Genomic DNA, 16089 nt, shown 5'->3' with positions numbered 1-16089 from the left:
GTATGGGCTCACCACATATTTACAGTAGGAATAGACGTTGACACACGAGCATACTTCACATCAGCCACTATAATCATCGCCATCCCTACAGGGGTAAAAGTCTTCAGTTGATTAGCAACACTCCATGGAGGCAACATTAAATGATCTCCTGCCCTAATATGAGCCCTAGGCTTCATCTTCCTTTTCACAGTAGGTGGTCTAACCGGCATCGTCCTAGCCAACTCATCATTAGACATTGTCCTACACGATACCTACTACGTAGTTGCCCATTTCCACTATGTACTTTCAATAGGGGCCGTCTTCGCCATTATAGGGGGCTTTGTCCACGGATTCCCACTATTCTCAGGATACACGCTTAACTCAACATGAACAAAAATTCACTTTATAATCATATTCGTAGGCATAAACCTAACATTCTTCCCACAACACTTCTTAGGTCTATCCGGTATACCTCGACGATACTCCGACTACCCAGACGCCTACACAATGTGAAACACTATCTCATCAATAGGCTCATTCATCTCATTAACAGCAGTTATACTAATAATTTTCATCATCTGAGAAGCATTCACATCCAAACGAGAAGTATTAGCAGTAGACCTCACCTCTACTAACCTTGAATGATTAAACGGATGTCCTCCACCATATCACACATTCGAAGAGCCCGCATACGTCAACCCAAAATGATCAAGAAAGGAAGGAATCGAACCCTCTCCCATTGGTTTCAAGCCAATATCATAACCACTATGTCTTTCTTTATAAATGAGGTATTAGTAAAATCTTATATAACTTTGTCAAAGTTAAGTTACAAGTGAAAATCCTGTATATCTCTATGGCATATCCTCTCCAACTAGGCTTCCAAGATGCAACATCACCTATTATAGAAGAACTTCTACATTTCCATGATCACACATTAATAATTGTTTTCTTAATTAGCTCTCTAGTTCTCTACATCATTACCCTAATACTCACAACTAAGTTAACACATACCAGCACCATAGATGCCCAAGAAGTAGAAACTATCTGAACCATCCTTCCAGCCATCATCCTAATTTTAATTGCCTTGCCCTCTCTACGAATCCTTTACATAATAGATGAAGTTAATAACCCCTCCCTCACTGTAAAAACAATAGGTCACCAATGATATTGAAGCTACGAGTATACTGACTACGAAGACCTAAACTTCGACTCCTACATAATCCCAACATCAGACCTAAAACCAGGAGAATTACGACTACTAGAAGTAGATAACCGAGTAGTTCTACCCATAGAAATAACAATCCGAATACTAGTCTCCTCAGAAGACGTACTACACTCATGAGCTGTACCTTCCCTAGGCTTAAAAACAGATGCGATCCCAGGACGCCTAAACCAAACAACCTTAATATCAACGCGACCTGGCCTATTCTATGGACAATGTTCAGAAATTTGTGGCTCAAATCACAATTTTATACCAATTGTCCTAGAGTTAGTGCCCCTAGAAAACTTTGAGAAATGATCTACATCAATACTATAACATCATTAAGAAGCTAAACTAGCGTTAACCTTTTAAGTTAAAGATTGAGAGCCTAAGCTCCCCTTAATGATATGCCACAACTAGATACATCAACATGACTCCTCACTATCCTATCTATACTCCTAGCCCTATTTGTACTACTTCAACTAAAAATTTCAAAACACTCCCACTCCCCCAGCCCCAAATTAGCACTAACCAAAACACAAAAACAACAAACCCCTTGAGACACCACATGAACGAAAATCTATTTGCCCCTTTCATAACCCCAGTTATAGTAGGTATTCCTATCACCACCCTAATTATTATCCTCCCATCCATTTTATTCCCAACACCAAACCGACTAATCAACAACCGCACAATCTCCATCCAACAATGATTAACCAAACTAACATCAAAACAACTAATAAATACGCACAGCCCTAAAGGACAAACCTGATCTCTAATACTTATTTCATTATTCCTATTTATTGCCTCCATAGGATAGGACTAGATAAACAGAATGTAGCATATCCACAGAGTGGAATATTATCGAGCAATAAAAGGGAAGGAAGTACTAACGCATGCTACAGCATGGGCGAACTTTGAAAACATTATGCTAAGTGAAACAAACCAGTCACAGAAGGCCACATACTGTATGATTCCATTTATCTGAAATGCCCAGAATAGGCAAAACCATTGAAACAGAAAGTAGATTAGTGGTTACCAGCGGGTAGGGGGAAGGAAGAATAGGGAGTGGCTGCTTAATGAGTACAAGTTTCTTTTTGTAGAAAAATGTTCTGGGACTTCCCTGGAGGCACAATGGTTAAGAATCCACCTGCCAATGCAGGGGCCACGGGTTTGAACCCTGGTCTGGGAAGATCCCACATGCCACGGAGCAACTAAGCCCGTGAGCCACAACTACTGAGCCTGCGCTCTAGAGCCCGCGTGCCACAACTACTGAAGCCTGCGCGCCTAGAGCATGTGCTCACAACAAGAGAAGCCACCGCAATGAGAAGCCCGTGCAACACAATGAACAGTAGCCCCTGCTCACCGCAACTAGAGAAAGCCCGCGCGCAGCAACGAGGACCCAACGCAGCATAGTGGTGATGGTTGCATAACCTTGTGAATATACTAAAAATCACTGAATTAAACACTTTAAAATGGTGGAAATTTATGGTATGTGAATTATATTTCAGAAGGAAGGGAGGGAGGGAGGAAGGAAAAGGTTCTACAGGACAGAGAAGGAAATAATTTTGCCTGGAAAGGCTGGTGAAGACTTCCCAGAGGAGGCAACAGATCTGAACGTCAAAGGACAATGTCTTCTTTCCTTAAAAAGAGATTGATGGAAATAGAGACACAGATGTAGAGAACAAACGTATGGACACCAAGGGGGGAAAGTGGCGGGGGGGTGGGGTGGTGGTGTGATGAATTGGGAGATTGGGATTGACATGTATACACAAATATGTATAAAGTGTATAACTAATAAGAACCTGCTGTATAAAATTCAAAAAAAAAAAAAGAAGAGACTGATGAAGTCATTCAGAGAGAGGGAATGACATATGCAGAAGTACAGTTCCATAGGACTAGAGGCTGGGGGAGTAAATGGGGAAATTGTGAGAAGTAGACAGGCCAGATCTTGATCCAGCAGTGTCCGGAGGACTTTGTTTAGGAGTCTGAACTTTGTCCTATATAAAAATTGGCAAATATGTGGCACTTGGCACCACTCTCCTGTCTGCACCTCTGGCAGACATAACTATTATACCATCGAGCCCTTCTCTGCTGAGCTCAAAAGTGGCCTCAGTATCTATCTCCATGCAATCCTTCCCACAGTCCATGTGCCCCCAGTGGGAGCCACTAAAGGATCTCAAGCAGGGAAGTGGCATCATCTGAATTCCCAATTTAAAAAGAACACTGGTGGGACTTCCCTGGTGGCGCAGTGGTTAAGATTCCACACTCCTAATGCAGGGGGCCCAGGTTTGATCCCTGGTCAGGGAACTAGATCCTACATGCATGCCACAACTAAGGAGCCCACCTGCCTCAACTAAGACCTGGTGCAACCAAATAAATAAATAAATAAATATTTTTTGAAAAAAAAGAACACTGGTAACTGTGTAGAGCACTATTTGAAAACTGGCTTTTAGGAACCCCAGCTACAGGAACAGCAGAAGGATTTTTAACTGGAGAGAAATGGGTGACAGGCAACCCTTTCAGAAGGACTATAAAAATGAGAGAATGAAGGAAGGAAAATCAACCAGCATAATCCAGGACTATACCTGGAGGCCCTGGGTTAAGAGGAAAGAAACCAGAAAGAATGGAGCAGGGGTAAGGCATTACCAAGGAAAACTCACAGGAAGGAAAGGGAAAAATTATATATGAATCTGAGGCTTGAAGTCTGGCATACCCTTCACCAAAATCAGAAAGAACAGTAGAGGGATAGCTGGTTTGGTGGGGAGAAATGAAAAAATCCATGCAAGATATTTGATAAGTGCTAGAAAATAAACATAAAAGAGCCAACTGGTAGCAAACATGCTTTGGACAGGAAAGCAGCACACCAGTGAAGAATAAAGGCTCTGGGACGAGATGGCCTGGGTCAGAGTCCCAGCACTGCCACTTTCTATCTAAGGAATACTAAAGAAGTTACTTAATTCCTCTAAACCTAGATTTCTTTATCTATAAAATGAGAAGAATAACAGTACATAAGTAAGATTTTTTTTTTAATTAAGTGAAAAAAAAAAGTAATTAGCATATTGCCTAGCACACGGTAAGTTAGCTTTCAATTAATGTTGGTGATTACCTTTAGCTACTCCATGATGACAGTATGTAGTATGACCAGCTATGCTTTGGAGAAGCTAAACTGTATTACCCAAAGAGTTGGAAAATCTTCCCAACTCTGAGACAGGACAGGAAAGCAGAGGATTCTTTGAATTTTGAGGTCAAGGAATTAGTACCTGAATTAGTACCATTTCACAAGCTCGGCCTTTTAGGTTTAAAAACATTTCCTTGGGCTTCCCTGGTGGCGCAGTGGTTAAAAATCCGCCTGCCAATGCAGGGGACATGGGTTCCAGCCCTGGTCCGGGAAGATCCCACATGCCGTGGAGCAACTAAGCCCTTGCGCCACAACTATTTAGCCTGCGCTCTAGAGCCTGCGTGCCTCAACTACTGAAGCCCATGCGCCTAGAGCCCGTGCTCCGCAACAAGAGAAGCCACCGCAATGAGAAGCCCGCGCACCGCAACGAAGAGTAGCCCCCACTCACTGCAACTAGAGAAAGCCTGCGTGCAGCAACGAAGACCCAACGCAGCCAAAAATAAATAAATAAATTTATTAAAAAATAAATAAAATAAAAATAAAAACATTTCCTTAAGTGTTCTTAACTTGAAGCAAAGTCTACTTTAGCTCAGTCACTTATTCAATCAGTATTTATTGCAAACTCTTAGTACAAAGAGTTGTACTAAGTTGTGTAAATGTGGTACCTATACTCAAGAAGATTACACTAGGAGGGAAGAAAAACTTACACACACAAATAGCTGAAGCACCAGGCATACTGTGAAATGTCACTGATGCACTGCCAGTCATGAAAGTCAGAAGAGGGAGGACTCACTTCCAATGTGGATGAAGCTGTCACCTGAACTTAGTCTAGAAAGATGGTCGGAAATTCAATCGGCCAGAACACAGGTTCAGGAGAAACAATGGGAATAGGACAGCCAAAGAAAACAATGTGAATACAGACACAAAGCTGAAAAGTGCTAAATGTATGTTTCCGGAAGAGCCAGGAGTCAGGATTAACTGAAGAACTAGCCACGAGATAACTGGCCCTATGTTGAAGACAAATGAAAGGGAAAAGCCATAGGATGAAGCCTGGATATCCTGAGAGAGGCCAGATGGGAAAAGCCAGAAACTTGTTTGGGGAGTAGAATGATGCATGTGGTCCCACATATGCTGAGCAGGACATTTCTGAAACCACCTTCTCACAGCTGATAGGCTTTTAAAGCTGCACAGGACTTCAGACTCTAATCCAGCCCTACCATCCTTCTGACTGAGGACACCAAGATCAAGAGAGGTGACTGAACTGCCCAAGCCATGGAGTTAGTGGCAAGACTGAGTGAAGCCCTGGTGGGCAGACTCAGTTCAGGGCACTTTACACTCATTCCCATGACCAGAAAGACATGTCTAAAAGCCAGGATGAAACGTGGGTTTGTTGCTTGGTAAAGAAACCAGGGTTATAGAATTGAGTCACTTGGATAGCCTGAAGTGGTGGGAGTGAAAGAGCTAGATTTCTGAGGGCCAGACTACAGAGGGAATAGAAAAGGAAAAACAACAAACCTGGGTTACATCCACATCCAGGAGGAAAAAGGAAGGGGTTTTTAAACATCTGAGAGGCAGGCAGAGAATCAGGATAGTGCAGAATCTTAGAAGCCAAGGTCAGTGTCTCCTCTTCAGCTGACACATATGTGTTCCATAAATATCTGCTGAATGAATGGATAGATGAAGACAGAGTAAATGCAAAAAATGTTTGAGCCCCCACGTAGGTAAAGCACGGTGCTAAGCACTTCATGTGGGAATAAATGAGGTAACCTCACAACCACCCTATTAGGCGGCATTATATCATCATTATCTCACTGCATTTCAAGATGAGAAAACAAATTTAAAAATTGCCCAAGTTAAACAGCAGGTATCAGAGCCAGGATTAAATATCAAGTCCTCACTATTAAGGAAATGTTAATTTTTATCAGGGTAGAAAATGGCAAGGTAATGGTGTTTAAGAAATAAAATATTCTTATTAGTTAGAGACACACACTCAGTGACAAAGTCTGAGATTTAGCTTTAAAATATGCCAACAACAGCAAAAAAAAGGTGGGAAGGACAAATGAAAGAAAAAATTGGGGAAATATTGGTCATTACTGAAATTGAGTGATGGGTCCATGGGGTTCATCATACTATACTCCCTGCTGTTGTATATGTTTGAAATCTTCCATAATAAAAAGTCCACTCACATGCAGCTTCCCTCCCTGCAAAGATGGTAGGGAATGGGGAATTAGTCAAAACAAGGGAGAACAAACATCAAGAAAAAAATTTTTGTCTGGGCAACAAGGAATTCACTCAGAGATAGTATTCAGGAGAAAAACAGGACCAGAAGCCAGACCACAAAGGATTAAGAGATATAGATAAAGCAAGTAGTGAGGAAATGGCAGTAAAACTGCATTTTAGATAAAAGGGATAGGAAGGAGAGGGCTAGGATGGCATGAGAGGTCAAGTTACTATGGGTCTACCTTGTATGTAGGTAAAAACAAAAAGGGGAGGGAGGGAGGATAGGAAGATGCTAGAAAGAAGATAACTGAGTAATCAATTAATTAATTGATCAATCAATCTATATATGAAACAAAAACATGAAAAGATGTTCATCACTTACATTTAAGGAAATGTAAATAAAAGTTATCTAAGCTTCAATTGTCAAAGATTAAATTTATTGACAACGTTCAGTGTTAGAGGAGAAATATAAATTGATACAATCTTTCAAAAGTTATGTGATAATATCTAGTAAAATTTTAAACATGCATAACTTTTGACACAGAAACTACACTTGTAGGAATTTATCCTAAGAAGTATACAGAATACAGAAGATACGAAGATATATTTACAAGGATGCTTGTAACTGCAGAGAAAAACAAATGGCTATCACCAGGGGACTAGGAAAATTGATAGAAATTAAATACATAACTATTAAAAGATAGATATGTGTCCGAAACATGGGAAAATGCCCAAAATAAAGGCATTAAATGAAGACAGAAAGCAAATTATAGAAAAGTAGATATACTGTTATTCCATTTCTGTAAAAAGGAATTACTTTATCTCACACACATATGGAAGCACAAATACATCCATGTCAGCATACACAGTGGAAAAAAGTGTGGATAAATATAAACCAAATTCATGATAGTGGTTAACACTGAGACATGGGATTATGGGTTCCTTTCCTTACTTAAAAATGCCTCTGGGGAGGGGGAAGGGTAAACTGAAAAAAATTTAAAAAAAACAAAAAATAAAAAAATAAAATAAAATAAAAATGCCTGAATTTTACTGTGCTTATATATTACTTGCATAATCAGGAAAAAAGTCAAGGAATTTCCAAAAGCAAGAGTGATGAAAGTGTCATAATAGAAAGGAAAGGGGAAAAAATTAGTGAGCACAAGCCCTAAAGTGAAGTCACAGGTCAAGAATGAGGCAGACAGAGAGCAGGTCTAGGGCCTGAGGGAAAAACGAACCTTGCGAAACGTGCAACCAGCTGCTGTGGGAACTGGGACCCTGAGAATGCAGCACAAGAGCACCCGGAGGGGCAGAGACAGCTCAACTGAAGTGAGGCAGTGGGAACTGCTGACAACCAAAGCAGCCCATTTTCCTGACTCCCCAGAAACACTGGGCAGCCTAGGGGCAGCGAAAGAAGCCAGGGGAGAGAATTCAGGGTTGGCAACTGGCAGAGTGCAAAGGTTCAAGCAGGTTCTCAGACCTGGGGAGGGCAGCACTGTAACTGTGGACCATGGCAAACCAGCATCCAAACTAAGGTGGGAGGTGGGTGAAATAGTGGAGAAGAGAAAGGTAGAGAGATAGGGTGGGGGAGACAGTGAGAGTGGATGGCACAATGAGAACAAAGAGCCTAAGCTCAATCCAGAATCACACTTGCAGGATTCTTTTCCAAACTTCGATTTTTCTTCCAATTTCTAAACATCATCACATTAGGAGGAAGATCCCAATTTGTGTCACTGGGCTTCAAGGGCAAAAACTCTCCACCTGGTTCTGGGTGTTTCTCATAACCCGTAAGGGATCTGTGAGGAAGGTGGAGGCTCCATCTAGGTTCCCCCCACACCCAGCTCTTGCAGAGTTACTAGGCTGCTGTTAATAGAGCAGAAGCTCTACTCCCTGTGTGGCACTACCTTCTTTGTGTGTATCCTCTACTGGCCAGAAGCCTGGAAAAAGGAGTGACTGTCACCCCAAACTGAAGCCCTAACAATATCTCATGAGGACGTTAAAAAAGGCCCTATACTTAGAAAACCTGGCATCAAGTCCCACCTTTTTTTCTTATTGGCTTTGTGAACTTGAAAGCAAGCCACTTCACCTCTTCGTGTTTGCTTCTTCATCTATAAAATGGGGATAACTGCCTCACAGTGTTGTTGGGAGGATGCAGTAAAGTAAAATGTACATCAAAGTGTTTTATAAAACTATAATATCATACATATGCAAGGTATACGTATACTTATCATAGCAAAGCAAACATTTTTCAATTCTACCTATATATCACTTTCATCAACGGTGCTATAAAACCATAAATGGGTGCTAGCACCTTCAATGTGCCTATGCTGGCTGCAATTGTCCATGTTTGTATTGCTTTTAACCTATATAACAATTTTCTTCACAAGATTTCAACACTGCTCACAAATTTCTTCAATTTAACAGTTGCTTGCCACATTTAAAGTGACTTATGCTTTGTCTCAGTTTTCCTTTTTATCTCATGTCAATTTTTATCTTTAACTACAGTTACTTTTCATGCTTTCCTTTTCTTCAGTCTGTTATGTTTGTCACCTACATGAAAGAATAACCGCATTAGGTAGGCTTCAATAGAGTTCCTTACACCTGGCCAGTGGGATTCCTATGTGGTCTGATCAACCATGAAAATTAATTCAAAGTAATTTAGGTAGTATATTCTCAAGTTATTTTACCACTAAGAAGAACCAAGAGGGTGACTAAATGAACTGGCACAATTCCATTACTTCTAGGTTAATAACTCAGAACACAGAGCTTCCTAACAAAGAACTAATATATCAATTTCAGTGTTAGTACAGTATTAGGCTGAACAAAGAACTAATACAGATAATTTCATAATCACTGAGTTCAAATTCCTAAATAAAGTTTGGGCAAATGATCTTATATTCTGAATATGGCCACATTGAGCTCAGCTGGATCTTCAAAAAGTCCATCAGCTGACAAAAGTCACAACATCCTAGTGTTAAATCCATTACCCACTCCCAGGCTGGAAGTAGCTGTCTAGAGACCTTGTGGCCCAAACTGACTAGTCACTGTTCTTCACACATGAGGACAAATTGCTCAGAGCAGTAAATGGCCAATGGAAGATCTAGATAATACCCATAAAGAACTGTCACATTCTCTTCCAAGGGAAACTTCTGCCAAGACCCAAAGAGAGCAAGTAATAGCTCCCCAGCATCAAAACCATAAACATATGGAATAAGCAACACATTTTCACAGCAAAATCATGTATTGCTTTTAGCAACCTGGAAATACAAAGGCAGAAGCACTGCTTCAGCCAGGATCTGAGGCACCCATGAAATCAGAACCCTCATCACATCACCAGCTCCACAAGGAATGATTTCATGATATTTTACATGCAGAGGTCATTCATTTCTTCACTAAACATTTATTGAGTAGCTACTTCTGTATCAGAAATGTTTAGGTACTAGGATATAGAGTTAAACAAGACGAGGTCCTGCCCTCAAGTAGGTCACAACATAGGCACAGAAAACACACAAAAATACCCAAAGTTAAGAGTACAGTGATTATGAAAGACGCTTTCACAGATTGCAATGCCATACAAAGGAAAGGCATTCAGCTTAATCTGGGAAGAATCAAGGAAGAGTTTTAAGTGATGGTGCCTGAATTCCTAGTAAATTCAAGCCTAAGAGTCAAACAAGCACTAGAATGGGAGGAAAATTAGTAGGAGAAATAGCCTGAGAATGCTGGGACATTCAAGGAGCTCACTGTAACTGGAGCCTAAAGTGACAGAGGAATTGTGGCAGAAGAGGGACTAGAAAGGAAGATACCAAAGAGGCCAGGTCATAAAGGTCTTTGTGAGATGTTGAAGTAGAGACATATCAGGATCTAGATGTTCATGTATTTTGAGGCCAGAGGAATATTATTTACTTTTAACTGAAGTTAAAGACCACCCCAAACGGAGGGGGAATTTCACTAAGGAAGACTGGAAGAGATTTAGGGCCAGTTATTTTGAATCATTTTTGTCTGGCTCATACTTATTTTTCTCTCTACTTTCCCCCCCCCCCACAGGGAAAAAATAAAACTGAACAATTCTATAACAAAGCCTGTGAACCTTCTGTTCATCATAAACATTTCTGAACAGAGTGCTAGATTCTACCAAACTAGCCCAAATTAGAGAAAGACGACAAATCTCTCCAGCATCTGGAGCCTTCCAGGCAAAAAGACCAAAGTCAGGTATCTGAGGCCAACAGAAGAAAGCTAGAGAAATATCCTGATCAGGGGCCACACAGAATATGCTGCCTGGCATATCCAGCACTCTGTCACTGGGAATGCCCACTGTTCCCAAAACAAGGACATGCCAAACAGTTACCTCCTGGCTTCTCCATGGAAATTGCCAGGAAAAAACCTACCAGTGCCAGGAATGACCTTGGACTTTATAGTGTTGACTCCCGGCCACCAGTACTGGATAAAGACTACCTCAACAATTCTCTCACCTGTCCAGGGTGCCAACAGGTGTAGACAGAAGGCTGCCTTCCGCACCAGACAAGGAAATTGAACCTCTCATCCATGCATAGCACCCAGCCACACTCCTATTACTAATACTACTGAGAATAGTAACTCCCACATAATGATACACACAACCTACTACTAACAGCAAGCACTGACCACCCATGAAGCACCAGGCCCTCATCTCCAGTCCTCACTACAACCTGCAGAGGTTATTTTAACCCCATTTCACAGACTGAAAAAATTAAATTAAATTAAAAAACAAGGCTCAGAGAGGTTAACAGCTTACCCAGGTCAAAAAGCAAGCAAGAGGTAGAGATGGGATGACCCCAAAGACCATGCTCTTTCCATTGTACTAGACACCTCAGAATATTTCCAAAGAAATCAAACACTCTAAGCCTTCTTTCCAAGAGTTTCTGAGGTTATCCATCTGACTAAGAGGTAGTCAAAAACATTTTTCAGCAATCAGTTTGCCTTCAAAGCAACAAAATAAAGCAGTTTTCATTTTATTTGATCAAGTGAATATTCCAGATGGAAAAATGAAAGATACTTCAAAGAATTTATTTATTATCTAAGTGTCTTGATTTTAAACCTCTTCATTTATTTTTGGCCAAAATACATACAGAGAGATAGAGAAGAGAGCAAAGGACAGAATTTCATTTAACTAGATAGGAATGGAGATTAACAATTAAGCAAAAAAGCATTCAAATATAATTTATGCAGTAATAATTAAGAGGCAAGGAATTTCAAACAGGCTGAGCCTTACCTCAATCTTATTCCTCCTGTTCTAGGAGACAGCACTCCAAGGCATCAGCAGACACTCCCAGCCTACATACAGTGAACCAGACAAAGGGAGTAAGCAACGCCTTCATGCTCCCAAAACCAGTGAGAAGGAAAGTGTGATGGCTTCCTGGGGAACCTAAGCACATATACAGTATTTGTAAATCATAGCTCATCAAGACACACACAGCAACAAAATGTTTACCTTGTGGTTTGTCTACAGGCATACTTAAAGTTAACAGGTGTATGTAAATAAAACAATGCAAAAACAATCCCATACCATTGTGAACTTTTCCCATGGAAATATATGAGGATAATCAATTGTCACTAGTCAAAATCAATACTTTTAAAAAACTTTATTCAATGGTTTTACTGATTAAAAGCTTGATATGCCTGAATCACTTCTTCCTTCATAGACCTACAGCCACTTCTGAAATATGAACTATTACTATTAAAACATGAAAAACATCACCATTGTAGAGGTGCCCAACACAGTGCCTGGCATAATTCAATAGATACTGGTTTATGAAAGAATGAGTTACTTAAGATAGAAAACTTAAAAGAAAGAAAGAGACAGACAGACAGAAATAATACAGTGCAAGGGAAATATATGATTTTTTAAAGATTAAGGGGAAAAACAATCCCCAGAACCATCAGTACAACTACAAATAGTCAGAATTACCTCACATCTCACCTGAAAATTTATACTCTAATATACTCCAACGAGGCAATACAACTCCTAACACTCTAAACAAACTCTTAAAGTGCAATGATTCTGACACTTTTTTTTCATATGAGATTTGATATCTCATCTATAGACAACACACCAACTTTTGCCTGAATACTACATAGAGAGAGCTCTGGTGCACAGATGCAGGCCTCAGCTATTTGGAGTTTGCACATTGCCTTTCAATGATACAGATGAGACACAGTGTACAGACCAGACAGACAACACTTCTAGTGAAGATAATGTCCTGGGAGAGTTAAAATGACGGTCACTAAGATTTAACAGATTTAACGTAATGACTTCACGGTAGTAGGAGAAAATGAAGTTTAGGGATATAAAGAACTTTTAACAACATAAACTGTTAGAGTTTTCACATCCCTCTCTAGAGTTGCATACATTAAACAATGACACACAAATTAGTGAAAAGAGGCTCTTAATTTAGATTTAGAATTGGACTGAAAATCCCTAGAATTTATATATATTATACTGTCTAAGTTTGTCTATCATCATAAACAACAGCCATAGTGCTGAAAAGAAAGTATGAGTCACAATTCAAAAACAAAGGAGAAAAAAAATGAACAGAGGAAAGCTTTGGATCCAAATACCACAAAGAAATTCTTTACTTAAAACACTGTCGATGACAGCTAGCATTCTGACTTGGAGTAAGAAGGAATGGTCCACACTGTCTTCTATTCAGGAACAAGCTCAATTCAGCCCCCAAACGCTCCTTCCAGCACCATCTACCTCAGTGCCCAGCCACCAACACAGTCAGCCACATCCACTAGCAAGGGACAGGAATTCTAAGATCTGAGTCACCCCTCCCCCTCAGTAAGAGGTCATTCTCTATCAGGAAGCCCACTCTGCAAAGGCCCCTTGTTCATCTCACAGGCTGCTACCACCATGGCCCACAAAAAGCTAATTCTCCAACTTCAGCAGCCTACCAACCCTCCTCTATACTCTCCGATTCACAACTCCGGCTTCACCCTAACTCCAAGGTAGCCAACACTACTCACCGAGACATTCTTGTGACAAGTTCCCTACCTGAGAACCACTCAACTCCAGAATGCTGGGCCCTGGAGAATCCAGCCCTTTGCTCAACTCCCCTGTGCCCAGCTGAGCTCCTGCCTTTCCAGGAACTAATCACCGATTACCTCAGAGAAGCTAAATACTCAATACCCTTTCTCCCCAGCCAGATCCCGGTCTGCCAAGTTCACGGACCTGGGGGCGTGGAGGGGGTGGGAAGGAGGGCAGGGAGAGACGCATCTCGATTCGCCTTAGGCACCAGGCGCACTGAGGCCCCTAGAATTTCAAACGCATCCTCCCCCCAATCCACCCGCTATGGCCAGCCTCCAGGGCGTCTGCATCAGGCGCTAAGAGCGCACGCCTCTAGAGTTAAGTCTCCGTGCCCCTATGACTCCCTTTCCCGGCTACAAAAATTCTAAATACCAAGCCAACAAGGCCCCGGGTGGAGGCGAAGACCCCCGCCAAGCCTCCGGCCGCTGGAGTTCCCTAGGTCGGATCCAGCGCCCCAAGGCCTGGGCCGCCGGGACCCGCTTGCTGACCCAGGCCGCTGAGCGCCAGCGGCCCGGGCCGCGTCTCCACTCAGCCCCCATTGTTGCGGGTCCCGGCGGCCCGAGCAGGGAGCCGGGGGCCGGCACCAGCACTCACCTCCCGCGCCGCGGCTCCGGGCCGCGCCGGGCCGGGCAGGGCCGAGTGGCCGAGCGTTCCTCTGCGCCCGCCTAGGCAGTGCCTGCGGCAGCGGCGGCTGGGGTGAAGGGAGGCAGCCGGCCAGGCCCGGGCGCCGCGGGCTGGCTCCGGCTGAGCGTCGGTCTCCTCCTGCGGCGGCGCTCGCAGCCTCCGCTGGCGGTCCGCGCCAGAAAACGTCCCCCTCTCGGCCCGCGCGCCCGGCCGCCCGGACGGGAACACGCGCCGCCGACAGGAAAGTTCCGCTGAGAGACTAGTGGAGGCCGCTGTTGCCCCGCGCCGGGTGGACCGCGATTCCTCCCTCTACAGAGCCGTCTATGCTACAGATAACTTTTTTCAGGCGTGAATGAGGCACGGAAATCTCAGGCCGAAAGCCTGGGAATGGTTTTAGTGGTGGGTCCGACAGAATGGGTTTGCACCCCGCTAGCCACCAGAGAGGCACGTTGACCAGTCAGTGCTTCAATTGAGCCTCGGTTCCTCCTCATTCCTCACTTGGGGATAACCCTGGAGGCTTGTTAGGATTGGATGAGATGATGCAAGTGCCTGGCGCGGAGATATGGGGCTCAACATTGGGGATCGGTCATTGCTGATGCTGCCAATGATGATTGCTGCTACTACTGCTATCGCCTCCTACAGAGGTTAGGCGCAGCTCTCAAGGACCCCTGAAATTGATGCGCACCATGTAACTCTAGGTTTTCGCCCCTCCCGTCCGGTTTCCTGTTAACTGAAGCTGGAAAAAAAGTGGGGAAAAGAAAGGGCTTTCCTGATCACTGACACTCAGGGGGAAGTTAAGGATGCAGGTTCTCCTCCCTCAAGTTGGGAATTACTGCCATGTGGGCTACAGTTAACGAGAAGAGTGAACTGTGTCAGCTTTCTTCACTACAGCCCCAGGTTCCCTTCCTCTTCCTCCTTATCCCAAGAAGTGAACATTGACGAGATGATGAAAAAATTCTGAAAGTGGGTTCTGTTTTCCTCATAAAATCAAGAGGATAAAAAATCGTTTTTCGGACTTCCCTGGTGGCGCAGTGGTTAAGAATCCGCCTGCCAATGTAGGGGACACGGGTTCGATCCCTGGTACGGTAAGATCCCACATGCCTCGAAGCAACTAAGCCTGTGCGCCACACCTACTGAGCCTGCGCTCTAGAGCCCGCGAGCCACAACTACTGAGCCAGCGTGCCACAACTACTGAAGCCCGCGTGCCTAGAGCCCGTGCTCCGCAACAAGAGAAGCTTTGGCAATGAGAAGCCCGCGCCCCGCCACAAAGAGTAGCGCTACCCCGCTCGCGGCAACTAGAGAAAGCCCGCGGGCAGCAAAGAAGACCCAATGCAGACAAAAATAAGTTAATTAATTAATTTTAAAATATCCTTACTCCTTCCCACTTCCTTTTTCTTCTGGGCCTTCACACCTCCAGATATCAGTTATTTTTTGGAACAAATTAAATTATAAAAATACAAGTGTGTGTTCCCAAACTATCCATGGGAATTTAGATCTGCAGAAGGTGCTCTAAAAGTATCACAGCTTTCACATGTCCTCAGATTCTCCATTCTCACTTAGCCCCTTGGCTTTTGAGACTCAGGAAACTTTACCTTGATACCCTTCTCCCTTGTCTGAAGAGACTTTCCAGAAAAGCTCTGATATCAGTCACTTGAACCTAAATTAAATTTTGTCACTGTGTCACACATGTACACACATGGATTTCCATTTAGATTATCCTCTGGAAGTAAGGAAAGGGCTCAGCTGGCTAAAGACATTTTGGTAACCATCTGGAAACAGCAGGCTCATAGATAGAAAGCAGCATGCTCAAAACCTCTGGAGGCTCTCTGCTCCCTCAAGTAAGGGAACTTCATCCTATGATCTTAAAGGACAAAGGATGCCTCA

General features: G+C 42.9%; 1 protein-coding gene and 1 pseudogene across 2 annotated transcripts in view; one reads left to right on the top strand and one right to left on the bottom strand.

Moving 5' to 3' along the window:
• Window positions 1-14370, bottom strand: part of RAD54L2 (RAD54 like 2) — an 89501-nt gene extending 75131 nt beyond the window's left edge. Inside the window, exon 1 of one of the 2 annotated variants that reach the window (XM_061195402.1) lies at window positions 14176-14370. The gene's annotated coding sequence lies outside the window, so the exon portion shown is untranslated. Of the gene's footprint in view, window positions 1-11766; window positions 11867-14175 lie in introns of those variants that run through there. The other variant, XM_061195401.1, reaches the window with a different exon arrangement.
• On the top strand, window positions 833-1498 carry LOC133095462 (cytochrome c oxidase subunit 2-like; annotated as a pseudogene).
• Window positions 14371-16089: the final 1719 nt, after the last annotated feature.

Source organism: Eubalaena glacialis, chromosome 7 (genome assembly GCF_028564815.1).
Source record: "Eubalaena glacialis isolate mEubGla1 chromosome 7, mEubGla1.1.hap2.+ XY, whole genome shotgun sequence".
Classification (NCBI taxonomy): Eukaryota; Metazoa; Chordata; class Mammalia; order Artiodactyla; family Balaenidae; genus Eubalaena; species Eubalaena glacialis.
The sequence above is the reverse complement of the archived record's forward strand: the minus strand, read 5'-3'. Positions and strand labels throughout refer to the sequence as shown.